General features: G+C 48.5%; 1 protein-coding gene across 3 annotated transcripts in view; it reads right to left on the bottom strand.

Annotated features, from left to right (window-relative positions):
* The window catches only part of GNG7 (G protein subunit gamma 7), a 53,037-nt gene extending 30,221 nt beyond the window's left edge, over window positions 1-22,816 (bottom strand). For 2 of the 3 annotated variants that reach the window (XR_009275747.1, XM_058820898.1), the window contains exons 1-2: window positions 22,716-22,816; window positions 6,460-6,516 (exon numbers count right to left, since the gene is read on the bottom strand). The gene's annotated coding sequence lies outside the window, so the exon portion shown is untranslated. Of the gene's footprint in view, window positions 1-6,459; window positions 6,517-21,384; window positions 21,485-22,715 lie in introns of those variants that run through there. The other variant, XM_058820899.1, reaches the window with a different exon arrangement.
* Between the last annotated feature and the right edge of the window lie 2,368 nt (window positions 22,817-25,184).

Genomic DNA, 25,184 nt, shown 5'->3' with positions numbered 1-25,184 from the left:
GAAAGGGAGGAAACTGAATCCTGCAGCTCAGCCCAGCAGAATTCCCCCCTGGAGCCAGGAATGCCGGGGGAAGGAGCAGGAGCCTTTCCAGGAGGAGCTCCCAGACCACCAGCAGCAGGAATTTTGTGCTGCTGGAATTCTGTGTTGCTGGAATTTTGTACAGCAGGAATTCTGTGCCCCTGGAATTTCCTGCTGCAGGAATTCTGCGTCCTTGGAATTCTGTGCAGCTGGAATTTTGTACAGCAGGAATTCTGTGCCTCTGGAATTTCCTGCTGCAGGAATTCTGTGCTGCTGGAGTTTCGTGCCCCTGGAACTCTGTGCTGCAGGAATTTTGTGTCCCCAGAATTCTGTTCTGCAGGAGTTCTGTGCTGCAGGAACTCTGGGTCCCTGGAATTCTGTGTTCCTAGAATTCTGTACTGCAGGAATTCTGTGCCCCTGGAATTTTCTGCTGCTGGAATTCTGTGCTGCTGGAATTCCATGTCCCTGGAATTCTGTGCCCCTGGAATGCTGCGCTGCAGGAATTTTTGTACAGCAGGAATTCTGTGTCCCTGGAATTTTCTGCTGCAGGAATTTTGTACAGCAGGAATTCTGTGCCCCTGGAATTTTCTGCTGCAGGAATTTTGTACAGCAGGAATTCCCCGCCCCTGGAATTCTCTGCTGCAGGAATTCCTCGCCCCTGGAATTCTCTGCTGCAGGAATTCTGTGCTATAGGAGTTCTGTGCTGCAGGAGTTCTCTGTTGCAGGAATTATGTGCTGCAGGAATTCTGTGCCCCTGGATTTTTCTGCTGCTGGAGTTCCACGTCTCTGGAATTCTGTACTGCAGGAATTTTGTGCCCCAAGAATTCTGTGCTGCAGGAGTTCTCTGCTGCAGGAATTCTCTGTCCCTGGAACTCTGTGCTGCTGGAATTCCTGTTGCTGGAATTCTGTGCTATAGGAATTCTGTGCTGCTGGAATTCTGTGCCCCTGGAATTCTGTACTGCAGGAATTTTGTGCCCCAAGAATTCCATGCTGCAGGAATTCTCTGTCCCTGGAACTCTGTGCTGCTGGAATTCTGTGCTATAGGAATTCTGTGCTGCTGGAATTCTGTGCCCCTGGAATTTTGTACTGCTGGAATTCTGTGCCCCCTCAGGAATTCTCCATTCCTTTCCCAGCCCTGGGTGTCTCCCTGGATGCTCAGCTCACCCCCAGCATTCAATCCCCTCCATGCAGCAGCACCACAGCTTCAATTCTGCCCCTTTTGTGCACCATAAACATCCCCAAATCCACGTCCACAGCCAGACCTGTCACATCCCTAAAAATATCCCCCTATAAATAGCAAATTATCCAACAATGGCGCCAGGGCAACCACCCCAAAACATCCAGGGCAGAGCTCCAAACGTGAACTTTTTCCTGGGAGCTCCTCCAAGGGATGAGCAGATCCTTCTTTCCCTGTGCCCTTTTCCAGCTGGGATTTTTTGGGGTTTTTTTGGGTTTTTTGGGGTTTTGTTTTTTTGGGAACAGCTGCTGCAGCCAGCACTCATTTGCTGTTGGAAGTTCTGTGCTGGCATCAGGCTCTGGAATATTTTTTTGAAGTCCTAAAAAGGGAAGAATTGGAGGAGAGGGAAGCAAAAAGGGTCTGCAGGATTCACAATCCCAGCAAAGTGACCACACTTGGCATTTTAAAATATTTCCTAAAGCAAATCCTGCCCCTGGGAAGATCAGGAATTTTGGGATTTCACACACCTGTGTGGGGGAAAAGGTGAGATAACCCAAATTAATGCACAAGTGGAGTTAAAATGTAGAAAGCCTCATGGATCCAAGGAAAAGGAGCTGCACATTTCCCCACCCGGGATATTCCAAAGGATTTTTCCAACCCTCTCAGGGCATTCCTGCCCAGGAATTGCAAAAAAGGGAAAAATAATTTAAAAGAAACCCTGCAGAGAGCAGCAGGAGCTCATTCCTCACAGAAATCCATTCCTCAGGAAATGTTTGTGGATTGTGCTAAGCAGAATCTCCTCAAACCCTTCAGAGTTTCAGAGATCCTCAGGACAAGGGGCCATGGAAACAACAGGGCTCATCTCATTTCAGAGCTATTTTTAAAAGAGTTTTTTTGCTTCTGGGATGCCAATTTCCAGGAGTTGTTTGGAAAATGAGATTTTTAAAATGTCCCCATGCTAATGGAACAAACTGTGCTGGAGCAGCAGCTCCTCCTGCTCGGGGGTACTCCAGGGATGGCTTTGACTTTCCAGCTTCCTTTCATCCAAAAAATAAAAATAAAAATCATCTTTTCTTCCTCTTAGAGGGCAAAACAGCAACAAAAAAAAAAAAAAAAAAAGAAATTTGTGTTTAAATCCTCATGTTTTAATGCCTGTAGCTGTTCCAAGCAGATCAAACCAGGGATCAAACCCTTCCCTGCTCCTGAGGTTTAATGGAATTATTGAATTATTTCAGCCCAAAGCCTCTGCCAAGATCCAAAGAGATCTCTTCTGTCACTGACAACATTCCAAAAACTGCAGGAAATTTAAAATCCACACCAAGAACATCCCAAAAATGGGAGGAATTTTAAAATCCTCACCAACAACATCCAAAACCAGCAGGAATTTTAAAATCTATACCAGGAACATCTCAAAAACAGCAGGAATTTTAAAATCCACACCAAGAACATCCCAAAAACAGGAGGAATTTAAAAACCCACACCAAGAACATCCCAAAAACTGCAGGGATTTTGAAATGCACAAGAGAACATCCCAAAAAAGGCAGGAATTTAAAATCCACACCAAGAACATCTCAAAAATGGGAGGAATTTTAAAATGCACACAAAAAACATCTCAAAAATTTTAAAATCCACACCAAGAACATCCCAAAAATGAGAGGAATTTTGAAATGCACACCAACAACTGTGTGGAAGGTGAAAGAGGATCCAGCTGAGGGGAATTCCTGACACTGTAAATACCAGTTGGGATGCTGAGGTTTGGGATTCCTGGAGTGCTGCTGGAAAAACCAGCAGGAATTTTGCTTTGCAGGGTTCTCAGAGTTATCCCATAGGCTGCTCCAACAATTTGGGGATTTCTCCAGTAAAATATTAAATATCAAGCTGTTTAAAATCCCTAAAAACACCCAAAAGAATTCTGATAAACCAGCCCTGCTTCCAACTGAACCAAACCCCTTTTTCCTTCCACCTGGGAAAAGTTCACCACAAAAAAACAGGGAAAGGAGGAAAAATATCCAAAGGAAGGATTTGGAAGCCAGGTTTGGGTTTAAATGAGATTGTTTCACCTCAGAGCAATTTCTGAGGTTGTTTCAATGTGGTTTGTGTTACACAAGTGGCCTCAATCTTCCAGGATCAGCAATTTTGTCCAGGCAATTAGTGAAAAAATTAAATGTCTTAATGACCCCTGGGAAATGGGATCCATCAGTGATTGCTGAGCCAGGGCAGCTCCACTTCTGCAGGATATAAATCCCAAAAAAAAGGGGTTTGTGTCATTTCAGGAATGGTGGGAAAACTCAGAGCATGGAAAGCTGCTCCTTAAAATCAGAAATGTGTGAGAATCTTAATTGGCACCACAAAGAGATTAAAAATGGGAAAAAATCAGAAGCATGGGATCATTCTCTTCCCAAGGGAAAGAGAAAAAACCCTTTCCATGAGGGAATTCCTGCTGCTGTCCCACCTGGAGCTGCTCTCTCCTGTCCTGGTGTCCCCTGGGAGCAGAGCCACTCCTGTTGGGGACCTGGGGGCATTGGGAATGTCCCCCTGATCCTGCTTTGCTCCAGGCTGAGCCCCTTCCCATCTCCCTCAGGAATTCTGCAGCCCCTTCAGGAATTCTCCATTCCCTTCCCATTTCTCTCAGGAATTCTCCATTCCCTTCCCATTTCCCTCAGGAATTCTCCATCTCTTTGAGGAATTCTCCATTCTTTTCCTATTTCCCTCAGGAATTCTCCATTCCTTTCCCATCTCCCTCAGGAATTCTCCAGCCCCTTCAGGAATTCTCCAGCCCTTCCCATTTCCCTCAGGAATTCTCCATTCCCTTCCCATCTTCCTCAGGAATTCTCCAGCCCCTTCTCATCTTTCTCAGCAATTCTCCATTCCCTTCCCATTTCCCTCAGGAATTCTCCATTCCCTTCCCATCTCCCTCAGGAATTCTCCAGCCCATTCTCATCTCCCTCAGGAATTCTCCATCTCCCTCAGGAATTCTCCATTCCCTTCCCATTTTCCTCAGGAATTCTCCATTCCCTTCCCATTTGTCTCAGGGATTTTCCAGCCTTTTCCCATCTCCCTCAGGAATTCTCCATTCCCTTCCCATTTCTCTCAGGAATTCTCCATTCCCTTCCCATTTCTCTCATGAATTCTCCATTCCCTTCCCATTTCTCTAAGGGATTTTCCAGCCTTTTCCCATCTCCATCAGGAATCCTCCATTCCCTTCCTATCTCCCTCATGAATTCTCCATTCCCTTCCCATCTCCCTCAGGAATTCTCCAGCCCATTCCCATTTCCCTCAGGAATTCTCCATCTCCCTCAGGAATCCTCCATTCCCTTCCTATCTCCCTCAGGAATTCTCCATTCCCTTCCTATCTCACTCATGAATTCTCCATTCCCTTCCCATTTCCCTCAGGAATCCTCCATTCCCTTCCCATTTCTCTCAGGAATTCTCCATTCCTTTCTCATCTCTTTGAGGAATTCTCCATTCCCTTCCCATCTCGCTCAGGAATTCTCCATTCCTTTCCCAGCCCTGGGTGTCTCCCTGGATGCTCAGCTCACCCCCAGCATTCAATCCCCTCCATGCAGCAGCACCACAGCTTCAATTCTGCCCCTTTTGTGCACCATAAACATCCCCAAATCCACGTCCAGAGCCAGACTTGTCACATCCCTAAAAATATCAACCTATAAATAGCAAATTATCCAACAATGGCACCAGGGCAACCACCCCAAAACATCCAGGGCAGAGCTCCAAATCCTCCTCTCAGGTCCATCCTGAGCACTCAGGGCTGGAGAAATTAAATCCCCCCTTCCACACTTCCATAAAAAATTTGTGAACAAAGATTTGGAGCACCAATATTTCCTACAATAAATTACAATGAGAACCTCGCTGAGTTTTCCTTTTTTTTGTTTTTCTCTGTTTTGCTCCTGGTTTGGATGAAATTTGTGACTCCATGACCCCACATCCATCCCCTCCTGAGGACACCCCAAGTGCACAAATCAGGGCAAAAAGGGATATTTTTGGGTTATTTTTTTAGGAAAATGAGGCAAGAGGAAGCTGTGCCAAGGAGCAGCGGTCACATGAGGATGTCCAGCCCCCAAAGCAGCTGCTAATGAGTGTCTCAGTTAATTACTGGGCTCGCTGGGATGAGGAGCTCGGGGCTGGCAGCTCATCCTCGGCTCCACTGCCAGGGACACAGTGCCCTCTCTTGGAGACTCCAAATGCAGCCTGAAGCCGGGAGTGAGGACAAAAACCTCCTGGAATCCCCTAAAAAATGAGATTTCTGCACAAGAAACAACTCTGGCCTGGTTGGGAATTGTTGGAGGAACAGGGGAACAACTCTGGAGCTGCTCCTGAGGCAGGTCAGTGACTCATGACCTTGACAAACCTTTGGATCTTCTTATCAAAACTCTGATCTTTTTTAAAATTAAGAATTTTTTAAACATGGAGAATATTGAAACTCCAACTGGAGACTCCAAATCCTGCCTAAAGCCAGGACTGAGGACAAAAACCTCCTGGAATCTCCTAAAAAAAAGGAGATTTCAGCCCAAAAAAACAACTGGCCTGGCTGGGAATTCCTTGAGGAACAGGGGAACAACTCTGGAGCTATTCCTGAAGCAGGTCAGTGATTCATGACCTTGATAAACCTTTGGATCTTATTAAAACTCTGATATTTTTTAAAATTAAGGATTTTTAAACATGGAGAATATTGAAACTCCAATTGGAGACTCCAAATCCAGCTTAAAGCTGGGACTGAGGACAAAAACCTCACTGAAATCTCCTAAAAAAAGAGATTTCTGCCCAAGCTCTGGCCTGGCTGGCAATTCCTTGGAGGAATCTCTGGAGCTGCTCCTGAGGCAGGTCAGTGACTCATGACCTTGATAAACCTTTGGATCTTCTTATCAAAACTCTGATATTTTTTAAATTAAGAATTTTTAAGGTGGAGAACATTGAAACACCTCAAGAGTGGTGATGTTGTGGTGTCACAGAGGGGTTTGGGATGGATCAGCCAGTTCCAGGGAAAAGAATGGAATTGTTTCATTCCAGTCAGAGGCAGCAGTTCCACATCAGATTTCTGTGTGTCCCCAGGGCTTGGCCACCACCTCTGAGTGCCCACCTGGCACAGGTGACCATGGACAGCTCCATGCCAAGGCTGGACAGGGCTTGGAGCACCCTGGGATGGTGGAAAGGGCTTTAGGATCCTTCCCACCCAAATTCCGGGTGGGAAATCCCTGATTTGGGGCTCAGGAGGTGTTTGGGTGTCTGTGGGTGCTGCTGGCACCTACCTGGGCAGGTGTCCCCACCTCCTCTGGCACTTGCTGCAGGGAGAAAGGACAAATCTCCTAAAATAAATTAAAAAAAGAGAGAATTTTCAGCAATTGAAAGGATCCTGCAGGGAATTCCAGCTCCTCTCAACAGCAGGTTTGAGCCCACCAGCTGAAGCACCTCACACCTTTTCCCCATCTCCATCATCCCATTTTTTCCCTGTTTTTTCCCTGCTGGAATCCAGCCCATTCCTGAACTATTTAAAGCACCTCACACCTTTATCCCCATTTCCAGCAGCCCATTTTTTCCATGTGTTTTCCCCATTTTCTGCCCACTCCAAATGGATTTAAATCCACCCAGCCACACGAGGAGTGTCCCCTTTGGGGTGGTTTATTTACATTTCAATCTGTTCAGGACCTGCCTTGGAGATTTTTTTGGAAGGGGGATGAAATCCTAAAAGTCCTCACAGGAGAGGTTTAGTGAGGATGATGCAGGTGGCACTTGACGCTTTCTCCATGCTCATCCATGGAATGGGGGATAAAAAAACCCCAATTTCTAGTGGCTTAGAACTGGCTTTGAACACATTGAATCCAACAGAGAATTTTGTGGTAGGGGGGAAAGTCTTTCCCCAAGGAGCCTGGCAGCTCCCAGGCTGTCACTGTGCAATTCCAGATCTGAGTCTGGAGATGGCTCCATCGGAACGAGGGATGCCATCCGTCCATCCATCCATCCATCCATCCATCCATCCATCCATCCATCCATCCATCCCTGTGTCCATTCATCTCTCCATTCCTGTGTCCATACCTGTGTCCATCCATCCGTCCATCCATCCATCCATCCTGCATCCATCATCAATCCATCCATCCTTGTGTCCGTCCATCCATCCATGGATCCATCCATCCATCATCCAACCACCCACTCATCCATCCGTCCATCCATCCGTCCATCCATCCATCCCTGTGTCCATCCATCCATTATTCAATCTCTCCACCCATCCATCGTCCATCCATCCCTGTGTCCGTCTGTCCATCTGTCCATATCCATCCATCCCTCCCTCCTTCCCTCCACCCATCTATCATCCATCCCTGTCTCTGTCCGTCCATCCATCCATCCATCCATTCATCATCCATCCATCCATCCATCACCCCTCCACCCATCCACCCCTGTGTCCATCCGTCCATCCATCCATCACCTGTCCATCCATCCATCCATCCCTGTGTCCATCCATCCATCCATCCATCCATCCATCCATCCATCCATCCATCATTCCCTCATCCATCTGTGTCCGTCCATCCATCCATCCATCCATCCATCCATCCATCCATCCATCCCCATATGTGTCCGTCCGTCCATCCATCCATCCTTCCATCCCTCATCCACTCCTCCCTCCCTCCTCCCCTCCACCCATCCATCATCCATCCCTGTCTCTGTCCATCCGTCTATCCATCCATCCATGGATCAATCCATCCATATATCATCCATCTCTCCATCCATCCATCCATCCATCCATCCATCCATCCATCCATCCATCCATCCATCCCTGTGTCCATCCATCCCTGTGTCCATCCATCCATCCATCCATCCATGGATCCATCCATTCATTCATCCATCCATCCATCCATCCATCCATCCATCCATCCATCCATCCATCCATCCATCCATCCCTGAATCCCTCCATCCATCCATCCCCATGTCCGTCCATCCATCCATCCATCATCCAATCATCCCTCCATCCATCCCTGTGTCCGTCCATCCATCCATCCATCCATCCATCCATCCATCCCTCCATTCCCTCCCCCATCCAAGGGGATTTGTCCCCTCTGAAGGAACCAGCCACATCCATGACATCCCTGAGGCTTCAACAAAAGCAACCAGGGAAAAACAACCTGAGCACCTCATGGAAGTGAGAGACAAGGAGAGTGACAAAGATTCAAGGCACGAAAGGGGAGAGGAAGGCAGAGCTGCAGCATTTCATCTTCTGTTCCTCCCCACAACCAGCCAATTAAAAAGCCCACACACTAAATTAATTCCAGTTCCAGGGGAGCTGGAAATACAGAGCCACTATTTAGGTTAGGGAAAATTGCTGCATTCTGTTCCTTTGTCAGGTGGCAGAGAATGACATCTGCAAAAGGGAAAAAAAAAAAGAGAAAAAAAGCAAAAAAAAAAGCAGATTTGGGGCCCAGCACAGCAGAAGCAAAGGAAAAGGAGGGAATTCAGGGAAGGAGCCCCATCTCCACGGACAGGGCAGAGCTGAGCAGAGATCCCCATGCTCTCCCAACCCTCACACCTCCTCAGTTCCTGCTTTTGTTTGGAACAAGTGCCCAGGATGTGGTTACAGAGCTCTGCTTCCCTAAAACCCTTCCCAATGTTTAATTTATCCCTCTGATAAAACCCAGCCCCGCCAACGTCATCAGCTCCAGGGTAAACATCCCAGCCAGCTTTGTGGGGACTCTGGGATTTCATCCCTCTCTTCTGGCCAGAGAAACCCTCAATTCATGCTGGAATTTTAATGGAATAACCCCACAGGGAGCAGAGAATACAAATTATTATCCCAGCTTTTTTCCAAGGATGACAAAACCCAAGCAGGGTTTTGCTGGAGGCCTCGGGGCAGTGCCAGGCTCAGAGGGAACTGCTCCCCTCCCTGTGTAATCCTGAACAGCAAAAGCCAGCCCAGATAAAGGCAGGGAGCAGCACCTGGAGCTGGGATGCACTGGGAGCCAGGGATGTCCCAGGAAACTCAGGAGGTTTGTCTGCTCCTCTTGTGGCTCTGCCCTGGGGACAGCAGCAATGGCAACTGGGGAAACCCATCCATTTGTTTGGGAGCTGGAAAAACTCATAAATTTGCTTAGAAATGGAGAAAACCCATCCATTTGTCTGGAAACTGGGAAAACTCATAAATTTGTTTAGAAATGGAGAAAACCCATCCATTTGTCTGGGAATTGGGAAAACCCAAAATTTTGTTTGGGAGCTGGGAAAACTCATCTGTCCATTTGTTTAGGAATTGGGAAAACTCACCCATCCATTTATTTGGAAACTGGGAAAACCCATAAATTTGTTTAGAAATTGGGAAACCTATTGATTTGTTTGGGAATTGGGGAAACTCATAAATTTGTTTAGGAATTGGGAAAACCCATCCATTTGTTTGGGAGCTGGGAAAACTCAAATTTGTTTAGGACTTGGGAAAACCCATCCATTTGTTTGGGAGCTGGGAAAACCCATCCATTTGTTTGGGACCATCCATTTGTTTAGGAATTGGGAAAACTCATCCATTTGTTTAGGAATTGGGAAAACCCATCCATTTGTTTGGGACCATCCATTTGTTTAGGAATTGGGAAAACTCATCCAATTTGTGTTTGTTTGGGAGCTGGGAAAACCCACCCATTTATTTGGGAATTGGGAAAACTCATGAATTTGCTTAGGAATTGGGAAAACCCATCCATTTGTCTGGGAATTGGGAAAACTGATGCCAGGCCCTGGACCCAGCTGGCAGCAGGAGCTCCGTGCCAGGGATGCCCCTGCAGAGCTCCCTGGTGCCACCAGGACCTGCTGGGGACAAGGACAAAACCCCCAGGACGTGGCACAGGGAGGGGCAGAGCCGGCCCCACACACACAGAGAAATAATTCAGGAAAACGAGTTGGGATTACAAGAAACCCAGGGGGAGTTCAAGGGAGCTTTTTCCTGCTTGTTCTGAGCTCCCAAAATTTGGGATTTACACCAAAACCCCTCAGGGCTGCTCTGACAAGATCATGGATGTGTGGGATTTGGAGAAAAATTGTGTTTAGGATAACAGAATCTCAGGAAAACGAGTTGGGATTACAGGAAACCCAGTGGAGTTTAGGGAGCCTTTTCCTGTCTGCTCTGAGCTCCCAAAATTTGGGATTTACACCAAAACCCCTCAGGGCTGCTCTGACAGGATCACAGTGTGTGGGATTTGGAGAAAAATTGTGTTTAGGATAACAGAATCTCAGGAAAACAAATTGGGATTACAGGAAACCCAGTGGAGTTTAAGGGAGCCTTTTCCTGTCTGCTCTGAGCTCCCAAAATTTGGGATTTCCACCAAAACCAGAGCACTGAGTAGAAAAAAAAAAATTCCTGCTTGGCTAAAACCTAAGAGAACATTCAGGAAAATATAGATGTGGACAAAAAGCTTTTTCCAATCTGTTCTAGAATGAAATGGAAGGTGGCCAGGCCCACCCCTTTTCCCACCCAGCCATTCTGTTTTATTTGAAATCAGCAGCCCCAAACCTCATCCATGGGCACCAGAATTTGGATCAGCTCCACACAATCAGTCCCAGCAGGAATCCAAACCCACAATTACAGCAGCCTGCACATGGAAAACACCAGGCAGGGAGGGATTATTTATGCAGGACAGGAGTTTTGAGGATGAGAGGAATAAATCAGGGGAAAAAAACAGCTGCAGCAGAGGCTCTGTGGGTGCTGAAATTGCAGGAAAAATGGAGGATTTTGTACCTGGAATGCCTCAGGAATTGCAGGGGAGAATTTGCACCTGGAATGCCTCAGGAATTGCAGGAAAAATGAAGAATTTTACCTGGAATGCCTCAGGAATTGCAGGGGAGAATTTGCACCTGGAATGCCTCAGGAATTGCAGGAAAAATTCAGGATTTGTACCTGAAATGCCTCAGGAATTGCAAGAAAAACTGAGAATTTGTACCTGGAATGCTTCAGGAATAATGGAGGATTTGCACCTGGAATGCCTCAGGAATTGCAGGGAAAATTCAGGATTTGTACCTGGAATGCCTCAGGAATTGCAGGGGAGGATTTGCACCTGGAATGCCTCAGGAATTGCAGGAAAAATTCAGGATTTGTACCTGGAATGCCTCAGGAATTGCAAGAAAAACTGAGAATTTGTACCTGGAATGCTTCAGGAATTATGGAGGATTTGCACCTGGAATGCCTCAGGAATTGCAGGAAAAATGAAGAATTTTACCTGGAATGCCTCAGGAATTGCAGGGGAGAATTTGCACCTGGAATGCCTCAGGAATTGCAGGAAAAATTCAGGATTTGTACCTGAAATGCCTCAGGAATTGCAGGAAAAATTCAGGATTTGTACCTGGAATGCCTCAGGAATTGCAGGAAAAATTCAGGATTTGTACCTGAAATGCCTCAGGAATTGCAAGAAAAACTGAGAATTTGTACCTGGAATGCTTCAGGAATTATGGAGGATTTGCATCTGGAATGCCTCAGGAATTGCAGGGGAGAATTTGCATCTGGAATGCCTCAGGAATTGCAGGAAAAAATGAAGAATTTGCACCTGGAATGCCTCAGGAATTGCAGGAAAAAATGAAGAATTTGCACCTGGAATGCCTGCAAACCACCAAATTTTAGCCAAAAGCACCTTGGGACTCTCCCAACTTTTCCAAACCGTGGCTCTGCTTGATTTTTTTTCTTTTTTTCCCCTCACCAGGGATGCACACAATGCATCTCCTCTGGTGGTTGACAACCCCTCTTCTATTTCAGGAATGCTCATCTGCAGGTGGAATTGGATTTCTGTTCCCATGACTGACAACACAACTCCATCCTGGCCTATGGCAGCTGCTGCTATTTTCAGCAGCTCTGCCTCTCTCTCTCCAGTATTATTCCAAAGGTGAGAATTATTTCCAGAGAACAGCATTTTTCACACCTTAATAGAAAAAAAAAAATTGAAAAAAAATCACAGATTTTTCAAAGTTTTGCCACAGGGTAAAAGTCTCTGCAGCAAAGAGCATTAATGAGCTCGTGGAGTGTTAAAATGGAATTAAAGTCCCTGTTGGGATGGGGAAAAGAGACTTAAATTGGGTTGTCACAAAGATATTCCTCACCAAGCAGGCAGGGAAATGCTGATTCCTCCATCCTGGCAATGCAGGAATGGGAATTGTCCCCATAAATCAAAAACAGCAAAATGGGATGGAATTCAGAGTTGGTTTTGTGGGTATCCCTAAAAATGATGAATGTGGGGTGTGGGATTTGGGTTTGCTGCTTAATCCAGTGTGAGAGTTTGGAGCCTCTGGGAAGGTTCAGACGCTCAGGGAGAAAAGCTGAGGGTGGGATAATGAGGCAGGGAATGTTAATTAATTAGCAATCAGAGAGAGAGGGAGGAGAGCTGGGATCAGGGGCTGACCTGCTCTGGGTGGCTCATCCTGGCACTCCAAGGTGTGGGAATTGTGGCAGCTCCATCCCACCCCTCTGCAATTCCCAAAAATCCATTCCCAGCACCCAACAAAATCAGGATAAATTCCCTGGAGCCCTTCCTTGTCCTCCACCCCTCTGCAATTCCCAAAAATCCATTCCCAACAACACTGCACCCAGCAACACCAGGAGAAATTCCCAAAATTCCATTCCCAACAACACCATCAGGATAAATTCCCAAAAATCCATTCCCAACAACACCAGGAGAAATTCCCAAAATTCCATTCCCAGCTCAATCACTGCACCAACACCATCAGGAGAAATACCCAAAAATCCATTCCCAGTTCAGCCACTGCACCCTCCCAACAACACCAGGATGAATTCCAAAAAATCCATTCCCAGCACCCAACAACACCAAGAAAAATTCTCAAAAATCCATTCCCAGCTCAACCACCAGGATAAATTCCCTGGAGCCAGACCTTGTCCTCCACCCTCTGCAATTCCCAAAAATCCATTCCTAGTTCAGCCACTCTGCCCTCCTAACAACACCAGGAAAAATTCCCAAAAATCCATTCTCAGCACTCAGCACAACCAGGATAAATTCCTTGGAGCCAGACCTTGTTATCCACCCCTGTGAAATTCCCAAAATTCCATTCCCAGCTCAGCCACTGCACCCAATACCACCAGGAAAAATTCCCAAAAGTCCATTCCCAGCTCAACCACCAGGATAAATTCCCTGGAGCCAACACTTCCTTGTCCTCCACCCCACTGCAATTCCCAAAAATCCATTCCCAGCACCACCAGGATAAATTCCCCAAAATCCATTCCCAGCTCAGCCACTGCACCCAATACCACCAGGATAAATTCCTTGGAGCCACACCTTGTCCTCCACCCTTCTGCAATTCCCAAAAATCCATTCCCAGCACCCAACACCACCAGGAAAAATTCCCAAAAATCCATTCCCAGCTCAGCCACTGTGCCCAACACCACCAGGATACATCCCCAAAAATCTCTCTCAGCAATTCTCCATTCCCTTCCCATTTCCCTCAGGAATTCTCCAGCCCTTTCCCATTTTCCTCAGGAATTCTCCATTCCCTTCCCATCTCCCTCAGGAATTCTCCAGCCCTTTCCCATCTCTGTCAGAAATTCTCCATCCCTTTCCCATTTCCCTCAGAAATTCTCCATCCCTTTCCCATCTCCCTCAGGAATTCTCCATCCCTTTCCCATTTCCCTCAGGAATTCTCCATCCCTTTCCCATCTCCCTCAGGAATTCTCCATTCCTTTCCCATCTTTCTCAGGAATTCTCCATCCCTTTCCCATTTCCCTCAGGAATTCTCCATTCCCTTCCCATCTCCCTCAGGAATTCTCCATCCCTTTCCCATCTCCCTCAGGAATTCTCCATCCCTTTCCCATCTCCCTCAGGAATTCTCCATTCCCTTCCCATCTCCCTCAGGAATTCTCCATTCCTTTCCCATCTTTCTCAGGAATTCTCCATCCCTTTCCCATCTCCCTCAGGAATTCTCCATTCCTTTCCCATCTTTCTCAGGAATTCTCCATCCCTTTCCCATCTCCCTCAGGAATTCTCCATTCCTTTCCCATCTTTCTCAGGAATTCTCCATCCCTTTCCCATTTCCCTCAGGAATTCTCCATTCCTTTCCCATTTCCCTCAGGAATTCTCCATCCCTTTCCCATCTCCCTCAGGAATTCTCCATCCCTTTCCCATCTCCCTCAGGAATTCTCCATCCCTTTCCCATCTCCCTCAGGAATTCTCCATCCCTTTCCCATCTCCCTCAGGAATTCTCCATTCCCTTCCCATCTCTGTCAGAAATTCTCCATTCCTTTCCCATCTTTCTCAGGAATTCTCCATCCCTTTCCCATCTCCCTCAGGAATTCTCCATCCCTTTCCCATTTCCCTCAGGAATTCTCCATCCCCTTCCCATCTCTGTCAGAAATTCTCCATCCCCTTCCCACCTCAGGAATTCTCCAGCCCATTCCCAGCTCTGTTTTTCCAGGAAAGAGGGATTCACCCAGCTCAGGGATGCTGGAGCACCAGGAGCCAGCTGAGCTCAGTGGAACAGGACAAACTTGGGAGAGATAAAACCTTATCTGTGATCACGCTGCTGCCAGTGGGAATGTCTGCTGGGAATGTCAGCATCGTGGATTTGTTTCCCAAAAAAAAAACCCCAGAGTGCTGCAAAGCTCCACACACAGCCCTGGTGTGGAAAATCTGGAATGGTTTGGGTTGGGAATCCCAGGAAATCCCAGGAAATCCCAGTGCCATGCAGGGACACCTCCTCCTTATCCTGGGGGACAATTCCAGGGAATATCTGGCATTTGTAGGGAAAGAGCAATGGGATTAAATTGGAATGAAAAGCCCTTTAAAAACCAGATTATCCTAAAAAAGCCAATGGATCAGGATTCCATATCCCAAACAATGAGAATGAAAGTTTTAATTGGGATTAGTGCAATTAAATCTGCCTGAAACCTGCAGAATTCCATGGATTCTCCCACAGAACTCATGGATTAGAGGAAAAATTATTCCCAATTTCACCCAGGAGTGAGGAGCTCACTGGAAATGCTGCCAGACCCTGTGGATCCACACACAGCCCTGGTGTGGAAAAGCTGGAATGGTTTGGGTTGGGAATCCCAATAAATCCCAATAAATCCCAGGAAATCCCAGTGCCATGCAGGGACACCTCCTCCTTATCCTGGGGGACAATTCCAGGGAATATCTGGCATTTGTGGGGAAAGCAGCAATGGGATTAAATTGGAATGAAAAGCCCTTAAAAAACCAGATTATCCTAAAAAAGCCAATGGATCAGGATTCCATAATTCCTGGCATTACGGAATGGGAATGTCGAGGTTTAATTTGGATTAGTGCAATTAAATCTGCCTGAAACCTTCAGAATTCCATGGATTCTCCCACAGAACTCATGGATTAGAGGAAAAATTGGGAATAATTTCACCCAGGAGTGAGGAGCTCACTGGAAATGCTGCCAGGCCCTGTGGATCCCTGGAAATGCAGCTCCCTGCTCACCCACCTGGATCCACAATTCCCAGGATGGAAACACAACCAGCAGCTCTCAGCCTTACCAAAAACTCTCGTTTTAATTAAAAAAAAAAATAAAAAAGGAAATAAAGAGCTCCTGAAGCCTTTAGACAGAAAAGTTTGATGAGATTCCCAATCTTGGTTTGGGAATTGCACCACAAGTGCTCGGAGGAGCAGCCAGGCCACGTCAGGATTTATGGAGCATAAACACCAAAGCCTTGCCAGCAAAAAGAGAAATAACTCAGAGTGGAGGAAATGAAAGAAAAAAAAACACAAAAAAAGCCTCCCAAAAGCAGCTCCAGAGAAATCCTGCAGTTCCTGAGCTCACAGGAGATTTGGAGGGGTTAAACCACGCCAGAAATGTTGAAATTTTGTGCGTTTTTCTACCAGCAGATGAGGCAGAAATGGACAAAATGCCTCCAGGGCTGAAAAAAAAAAAAAAAAAAAAAAAAAAACCACCACATTTCCAAATGATTCTGTAGATTTAAAAATAGATTTGTTTTGTATTTCCAGAGGGGACAAGTTGGGAATAAAACAAAGAATATTTTTAGGGGGTGTCAGCAGAGTGTCCAGCCCTGGTTGTCACCTGAGAGGGACCTGAAGTGCCAAGAGGGGAAATTTCCTTCCCCATTTTCCTGCTTCCCCCATTCCCATCAGCACCAAGATTATTTTTCAAACAACTCTGTTTTCTAAATATGAAAATAAATCAGGAGCTGCTGAGGTTTCTTGGCTTTCGCAGCTTCTGAAAAGTCACCAAAAATCCATTTTGAAGTGGAAATTGGGGAATGTTTTCAGCTGTACAGACCCAACCCAGGCTGAATTACTTTAAACCACAGGATAAATGAGGGAAAAGCACAACCCTTAACTAAATTTCCTGTTTTGTGTCTCAGTGTTAACAGCGTGCCTGAATTTCCTCCTTTTTTTTATTTTTTTAATCTTTTTTTTTTGGTCCTGAACGTCACATCCAATCCCAACCCACCCATTCCACACAAACCCAACCCTGAACTGCTGGGAATTCCAACCCTGCTGGGATGGGAACCATCCAGAGCTCATTCCCAAGGAAAAATCTAACTTAAAATAAAGATTAATCCTCCCTCCGAGCCCCCAGCAGCGAAAATTCACCAAATTAAACCCAATTATTAAACACAAAAATTAAACACATTTATCCTTGTGACCACATTTGGTTAGGGTTTTTTTTTTTAACTAATTAGTGGCTGCTCAGGTATTTTAAAGGAGGAAAAAAGATATTTTGGAGCAGGATTGTGCAAGCCACAACATTTCAGATTGAAACTGGAGCGAGTTTCACTTTCAGAAACCCCAAATGTCACCGAGCTTTGGGGCACAATGGCTCCTTTGTCCCCTTTGTGCCATCCAGGCCCTTTTTGGCACCAGATGATAACAGGGGGCACCAAAAGCAAGGCCTGGGCTCTGCCAGTTCTCTGAGTCCCAGCAATTTATTGGCAAGTACCAATTAAGTGGGTAAAGCTTGGATTAATTAATGTTTAAGACAAAGCTCTCTCTCCCAGCTTTGCTTTCTTTATTTTTTTTTTTTTTTTTTTTTTTTTTGGTCTGAATGTGACAATGGGCAGGATGGGGAACTGGATTTGTGTTTTTAGTTCTGTGCCTGAAAGACTTGAGGGATTCCAGGATAGTGGAATTTAGAGGTTTCAGGAGTTCCAGGATATTGGAATCAAAGGTTTTCACAATTCAGGAATTCCAGAAAATTGGAATTAGAGGTTTTTATCACTTCAGGAATTCCAGGATATTGGAATTAGAGGTTTCAGGAATTCCAGGATATTGGAATTAAAGGTTTCCACAATTCAGGGATCCCAGGATATTGGAATTAGAGGTTTCTACCACTTTAAGAATTCCAGGATATTGGAATCAGAGGTTTTCACCACTTCAGGAATTCTTAGAGGTTTCCACAATTCAGGAATTCCAGAAAATTGGAATTAGAGGTTTTTATCACTTCAGGAATTCCAGGATATTGGAATCAGAGGTTTTCACAATTCAGGAATTCCAGAAAATTGGAATTAGAGGTTTTTATCACTTCAGGAATTCCAGGATATTGGAATCAGAGGTTTCCACAATTCAGGGATTCCAGGATATTGGAATCAGAGGTTTTTCAGCACTTCAGGAATTCCAGAAAATTGGAATTAGAGGTTTTTATCACTTCAGGAATTCCAGGATATTGGAATCAGAGGTTTCCACCACCTCAGGAATTTCAGGATATTGGAATTAGAGGTTTTTATCACTTCAGGAATTCCAGGATATTGGAATCAGTGGTTTTCACAATTCAGGAATTCCAGGATATTGGAATTAGAGGTTTTTATCACTTCAGGAATTCCAGGATATTGGAATTAGAGGTTTCAGGAATTCCAGGATATTGGAATTAAAGGTTTCCACAATTCAGGGATCCCAGGATATTGGAATTAGAGGTTTCTACCACTTTAAGAATTCCAGGATATTGGAATCAGAGGTTTTCACCACTTCAGGAATTCTTAGAGGTTTCCACAATTCAGGAATTCCAGAAAATTGGAATTAGAGGTTTTTATCACTTCAGGAATTCCAGGATATTGGAATCAGAGGTTTCCACCACCTCAGGAATTTCAGGATATTGGAATTAGAGGTTTTTATCACTTCAGGAATTCCAGGATATTGGAATCAGAGGTTTCCACAATTCAGGGATTCCAGGATATTGGAATCAGAGGTTTTTCAGCACTTCAGGAATTCCAGAAAATTGGAATTAGAAGTTTCAGGAGTTCCAGGATATTGGAATTAGAGGTTTCCACCACTTCAAGAATTCCAGGATATTGGAATCAAAGGTTTCAGGAATTCCAGGATATTGGAATTAAAGGTTTTCACTACTTCAGGAATTCCAGGATACTGGATTTAGAGGTTTCCACCACTTCGGGAATTCTCAGAGGTTTCCACAATTCAGGAATTCCAGGACATTGGAATCAGAGGTTTCCACCACCTCAGGAATTTCAGGATATTGGAATTAAAGGTTTCCACAATTTAGGAATTCCAGGATACTGGATTTAGAGGTTTCAGGAATTCCAGGATATTGGAATCAGAGGTTTCAGGAATTCCAGGACATTGGAATCAGAGGTTTCCACAATTCAGGAATTCCAGGATATTGCAGCAATCAGAGTTTTCCACCTCAAAGCTCCACCGTGAGATCTTTACATCGAGGCCAGCTTGGAATTCTGGGGCTCTCCCAACTCTGCTGCTCCTCAAATCCTCTGGAAATTCTTCCAGAGCTTCACTGGGGGTACAAACCCAACCAAACCACCCCGAATTTCCACCCTGAGCTCATTTTTAGGGCAGCAGAGAGTTCCCAGGGTGAATATTGCAGAGCTGGAGCTCGTCCAGCCCTGGCAGGGACAGCCAGGGTCCCTCCCAGGGAGGAAACTGCCCCAAAAATCAGGAAAGTGTCACTAAAAATCAGGAAAGTGTCACCAAAAATCAGGAAAGTATCACCAAAAATCAGGAAAGTGCCACCAAAAATCAGGAAAGTGCCACCAAAAATCAAGAAAGTGCCACCAAAAATCAAGAAAGTGCCACCAAAAATCAGGAAAGTGCCACCAAAATCAGGAAAGTGCCACCAAAATCAGGAAAGTGCCACCAAAATCAGCTTTTCCCAAGGGACAGAATGTCCAGCTCTAATGGGACAGGGACAGGCATGATTCCCAGTGAGAAAACTGCCACAAAAATCAGGAAAGTGCCACCAAAATCAGGAAAGTGCCACCAAAATCAGGAAACTGCCACCAAATCAAATCAGGAAATTGCTACAAAAATCAGCTTTTCCCAAGGGACAGAATGTCTCTAACAGGGCAGGGACAGCCACAATCCCCTACCAACCATCAAATCAAGAAAGTGCCACCAAATCAAATCAGGAAAGTGCCACCAAAATCAGCTTTTCCCAAGGGACAGAGTGTCCAGCTCTAACAGGGCAGGGACAGCCACGATTCCCTCCCAGTGAGGAAACTGCCACCAAATCAGGAAAGTGCCACCAAAAATCAGGAAAGTGCCACCAAAATCAGGAAAGTGCCACCAAAATCAGGAAAGTGCCACCAAAATCAGGAAAGTGCCACCAAAATCAGGGAAGCGTCACCAAAGTCAGGAAAGTGCCACCAAAATCAGGAAACTGCCACCAAATCAAATCAGGAAAGTGCCACAAAAATCAGCTTTTTCCAAGGGGCAGAGTGTCCAGCTCTAACAGGACAGGGACAGCCACAATCCCCTACCAGCCATCAAGCAAGGAAAGTGCCACCAAATCAGGAAGGTGCCACCAAAATCAGTTTTTTCCAAGGGACAGGGACAGCCACAATCCCCTGCCAGCGAGGAAACTGCCACCAAATCAAATCAGGAAACTGCCACAAAAATCAGCTTTTTCCAAAGGACAGTGTCCAGCTCTAATGGGACAGGGACAGCCACAATCCCCTACCAGCCACCAAAATCAGGAAAGTGCCACAAAAATCAAGAAATTTCCACCAAAATCAGCTTTTTCCAACGCATGGAGTGCCCAGCTCTAACAGGGCAGGGACAGCTACAATCTCCTACCTGCCACCAAATCAGGAAAGTGCCACCAAAATCAGGAAACTGCCACCAAATCAAATCAGGAAAGTGCCACCAAAAATCAGGAAAGTGCCACCAAAATCAGCTTTTCCCAAGGGACAGAATGTCCAGCTCTAATGGGACAGGGACAGGCATGATTCCCAGTGAGAAAACTGCCACCAAAATCAGGAAAGTGCCACCAAAATCAGGAAACTGCCACCAAATCAAATCAGGAAAGTGCCACCAAAATCAGCCAAGTGCCACCAAATCAAATCAAGAAAGTGCCACCAAAATCAGGAAACTGCCACCAAATCAAATCAGGAAATTGCCACAAAAATCAGCTTTTCCCAAGGGACAGAATGTCTCTAACAGGGCAGGGACAGCCACAATCCCCTACCAACCATCAAATCAAGAAAGTGCCACCAAATCAAATCAGGAAAGTGCCACCAAAATCAGGAAAGTGCCACCAAAATCAGCTTTTTCCAAGGGACAGAGTGTCCAGCTCTAATGGGACAGGGACAGCCACGATTCCCAGTGAGGAAAGTGCCACAAAAACCAAGAAATGAACACCAAAATCAGGAAACTGCCACCAAATCAAATCAGGCAAGTGCCACCAAAATCAGGAAAGTGCCATAAATTTGTTTTATGGGGTGGTTTTCCCATTTTCCCCCCAAAAACAACGGGATAAATGGTGGGTACAGAACCACAAATTCCCATGAACTTGTTGGGTATTTTTGGTTTTGGGGGGTATTTTTCCCCCCAAAAGAACTGGATAAATGGTAGCTACAGAATCATAAATTCCCACGAATTTGTTTTATGGAGGGTTTTTGGGGTGTTTTTCCCCACAAGAGAAGGGGATAAATGGTGGCTACAGAATCACAAAATCCCATTAATTTGTTTTATGGGGTATTTTTGGTTTTTAGGGGTTTTTCCCCAAAAAGAACAGGATAAATGGTGGGTACAGAGTCACAAATTCCCATGAATTTGTTTTATGGGGTATTTTCGGGGGTATTTTTTCCATTTTCCCCTACAAAAAACAGGATAAATGGTGGGTACAGAGCCACAAATTCCCATAAATTTGTTTTATGGCCATGGAGCTGAAAGCCTCGAGGATCTGCTCACCTGCCTGTGGACATCCCACATGGCAGGGACACAAAGACCTGTGGAACCTCCCGGGGATGGAGGCCCGAAGGAAAACCAAGCAATCACCTAAAAGGCCTCGACTTTGCCAGGATTAATTGAGCTGATGACTCCTGTGCTCTGTCACACACCAGATTTCCTCTGGACACATCCACAAGAAGCTCACAGAGCTGGAAGGTGCTAATTTTCCCTAAAAAAAAAACCAATTTAGCCACAATAACTTCCCCCAAGCAGCAGCAGAGGTGTCTCAGAGCAGACACAGCCCCAGCCCAGCTTGTTTGGCTTTGGTTTAATGTCACAGGACAGAGGCAAAGCTCAGGTTTGTGCCCACAGCTCCAATCCCTGCTTCCTGCACTTCCCCAACTCCTAAAGCTTCCCATTGCACACCTCCAAGTGGAAGTGAGGAGCAGGAGACAGATTTTTCTCTCTCTCTCACTGCCTTTGTCTGCGGCACCCACTTACCTCCTCTACACCTCAAGAGCACAAAACCCAGATCCTGCAGCCACCCCTCCTTTATGTAACCCACACAATTCCCCAAATCCTGCCCGGATCAGGCGGGATGCCACCACTCCAAGCCACCCTCAACTCGCCGGCGGGAAACAAACAAGTAAATTATGTGATGTTCGATGTTCTGCCCAGCTCCCCCGATCTCCTTTTTCACCCCCAAAACCTGGGGCTGGTTCGCCATGAAGTCACCCAACTTCCCAAGCAGCTGGCACCGAGCCATGCCCCTCATGGACTGCCACTGTCCCTTGTCACCTCGCCCACCCAAAGATGCCCCTCACCATCCTCACCCCCATCCCCTCATCCGAAACCTCCCAAAAATCCACCAGGGCCCCCAAACCCCTCCACGTTATCTCCTCGCCCTGATCCTTGTGCCAAAATCCCACCCAGCGCTGTGACCCCCATGGGGACCCTCTGAGGGTCCCTCCGAGCCTCTCATGCCAACCCCCCCCCGCCCTGTGCCAGGCTCCAGCGCCCCCAAACCCCCCCAGGACCCCCAAACTCCCCTCAGCCTCCCCCCGGAGCTGCCCCGGGGGTTCTCCCGTCCCACCCCGAGCCCCCCGGTACCCGGAGCCCCCTCCTCATCCCCAGGGTCCCTCCACCTCCCCAGGGATCCCCAACACCCCCAGCCCGCCCTGAGCCCCCCGTCCAGCCCTGCCCGGGCCCTCCACACCCTTCCCGGAGCCTCCCCGCCCTCCCCGGTCCCGCCGCCTGCCTTTACCCGCCCAGACCCCCCGAAGCCTCCCCGGCCCAGCCCCGCCGCCCCCCCCGGGCGGAGAGGGGCCCCGGGCAGGGCCGCGCCGAGGTGGAGGCTCGGCCAAGCCGCGGCCTGAAGCAGCCGGGCGTCCCCCCGCGCTGTCCCCGGCAGTCCCGCCCCGTTCCCGACGGCTCCTCACCGGTACCGGCGGGAGCGGGCGCGGCGGGCGCGGAGCGGAGCCGCCGCCTCAGACACCGCGCGGCGCAACGCACCCTGCTGGCCCGCGGGCGGCGCCGGCCCCGCCCCGCGCGCCTGACGGACAGCGCCGCCGGCCAATGGGAACCCGCGGAGAGCGGCGCGCGGGGGGAGGGCCAGCCGGGAGGCGGGGCTTGGCGCGGCCGCCAAGTTCGGTTGCGGCGGCGGCGGCGCGGAGGGAGGCCGGGAGGGGGCGGGGCCGGCGGAGGAGCGGCGGGAGGAACGGCCAATCAGCGTGCGGGGCTGGGAAATGGGCGTGGCTTCATAAGTAGCTCATTAATATTAATAAGGTGGGAGGGGGCACGTGGCGGCCGGGGCGCGAAGCACCGTGAGGGGACGTCCCGGGCACCCCGGGATCCCCCGGTCTGTGCTCCTCCGCAGCCCTCGGTGCAGCCCCACCGGACCCCGTCCGTGACCCCGCTGCGGTGCTTGGAGCCCCCCAAATCCCCCAAACCTTCCCCGGGCTCTGCCCAGCTCTGCGTACCGAGGGTCGCGGCCTCGCTCTGCCCCCACCTCGGGGAGCGGCTGCCCCCGGGGACCGAGGGGAAAATCCGCGGCGATGAATCAGCGGCGGGCGGGAGTCACGCTGGCGGCGCGGAGGGAGCGGAAATCACGCCTTGAACCGGGGCTTTGATTCCCCCCGGGCTGCCTCAGGTACCGGGCGAGCGGGTCCCGGTGGTGCCTGGTCCTCGGGAGTCACCGTGGGGGGACACAGCCACGTCCCCATGGCTTCCCAGCGCATCCCAGTCTGCACGGCCGCACCAGTACGCACCAGTACGCACCAGTTGCAGCTGCGATCCCAGCAGGAATTGAGGTGGGGAAATGCCGAGCCCGGGGCTGTCCCCACCTCGGCGGCGGCAGCGCTGGAATCGGGCTGAAAACTCCATAATCCTGTTAGTGGGAAGAAGGCTGATTTTCCCCCTAATCCAGTTTGCTCCCGTATGTCCCGGCCCGCCGAGCCCTAATCCGCTTTCCCTGCAGATGGGCAGCCCCGGGAGCCGCGGTGTCCCCTCGGTGAGGGACACAAGGGACAATATTCCAGTGCGAGACGCGATGCCAGGAGCTGGTTTGGATCCCAAAATCTGCATTTGCGAAATTGATGGCCGCGGGATGCAGCCAGGGCTGCTCGTGGACGGGAGCGGCTCATCCCGGGGCTCATCCCGTTAATTAACGCTCAGGAGCTGCTTTGTTTAACGCCTGGACCCGGGGGAGGCTCCGGGCGCCCGGCGAGGATCATCCCTGCCGGTGCTGCGCTGATTTCTGGAGGCTCAGGATGGGTTTGGGGGGACTGCAGGGACCCAGCGCTTCCCTGGCAGCATCCCGAGGGACACCGGAGCTGCAGCAGGACCGGGACCGAGCGGGCACAGGTCCCCATTAGGTGAGGGGAAATGGGAGAGGGAGACCCGGGAAATGGGGGAAGAGGAGATTGTCTGACCCCAAGGTGTTGTGGAGCCTCTGGAAGCGCTCTGAGTTTTGATGTGATGGTGCCACCCCAAATACCTGAGAGTCCTAAGGGGTCCCAGCAGGTGGGGACTGGCACCAAGTGTCCCCATGTCCATGTGTGCCTGTCCCACTGTCCTGCCCTGGCACCCACAGAGGGCCCCGGCTCCTCCCAGGCCACAGAAGGGACACGGGGACAGGAGCAGGGGCCATGGGCAGTGCCAGGGGGCTGTGACATCCCTGCAGAGCTGGTGCTGTCCCTATGGAGCTCAGAGCATCTCCATGGGTCCGTGACCATCCCACAGAGCTGTGGCTATTGCCACAAATCCACAACCACCCACAGGGATCCACAATCATCCCTGTGGATCCATCGCCATTCCTGTGGATACATCACCATCCATTCCTATGGATCCACGACCATCCACATGGATCCACCACCACCCCTATGGATCCATCACCATCCCTATGGATCCATCACCATCCATCCCTATGGATCCATCACCATCCATCCCTATGGATCCATGACCATCTGCATGGATCCATGACCATCCCTATGGCTCCTTCACCACCCCTATGGATCCACAGCCATCCTTATGGATCCATAACCATCCCTATGGATCCATCACCATCTCTATGGATCCATGACCATCTGAATGGATTCACAACCATCCCTATGGATCCATGACCATCCCTATGGAACCATCACTGTCCCCACTGATCCGTGCCCATCCCCACGGACCCGTACCCATCCCCACCGATCCGTGCCCATCCCACAGATCCATGCCCACCCCACAGGTCCATGCTCACCCCACAGATCCGCTCCATCCCCACAGATCAGTGCCATCCCCGCAGATCCGTACCCATCCCCACGGATCCCTGCCCATCCCCACGGATCCGTGCCCTTGCCCGTTCCCCGGTGCCCGCGGCAGCCCCGTTCCCCCCCGTTCCCCCCTCCCCGTTCCCGCTCCCGGAG

Source organism: Ammospiza caudacuta, chromosome 28 (assembly GCF_027887145.1).
Source record: "Ammospiza caudacuta isolate bAmmCau1 chromosome 28, bAmmCau1.pri, whole genome shotgun sequence".
In the NCBI taxonomy this organism is placed as follows: domain Eukaryota; kingdom Metazoa; phylum Chordata; class Aves; order Passeriformes; family Passerellidae; genus Ammospiza; species Ammospiza caudacuta.
The sequence above is the reverse complement of the archived record's forward strand: the minus strand, read 5'-3'. Positions and strand labels throughout refer to the sequence as shown.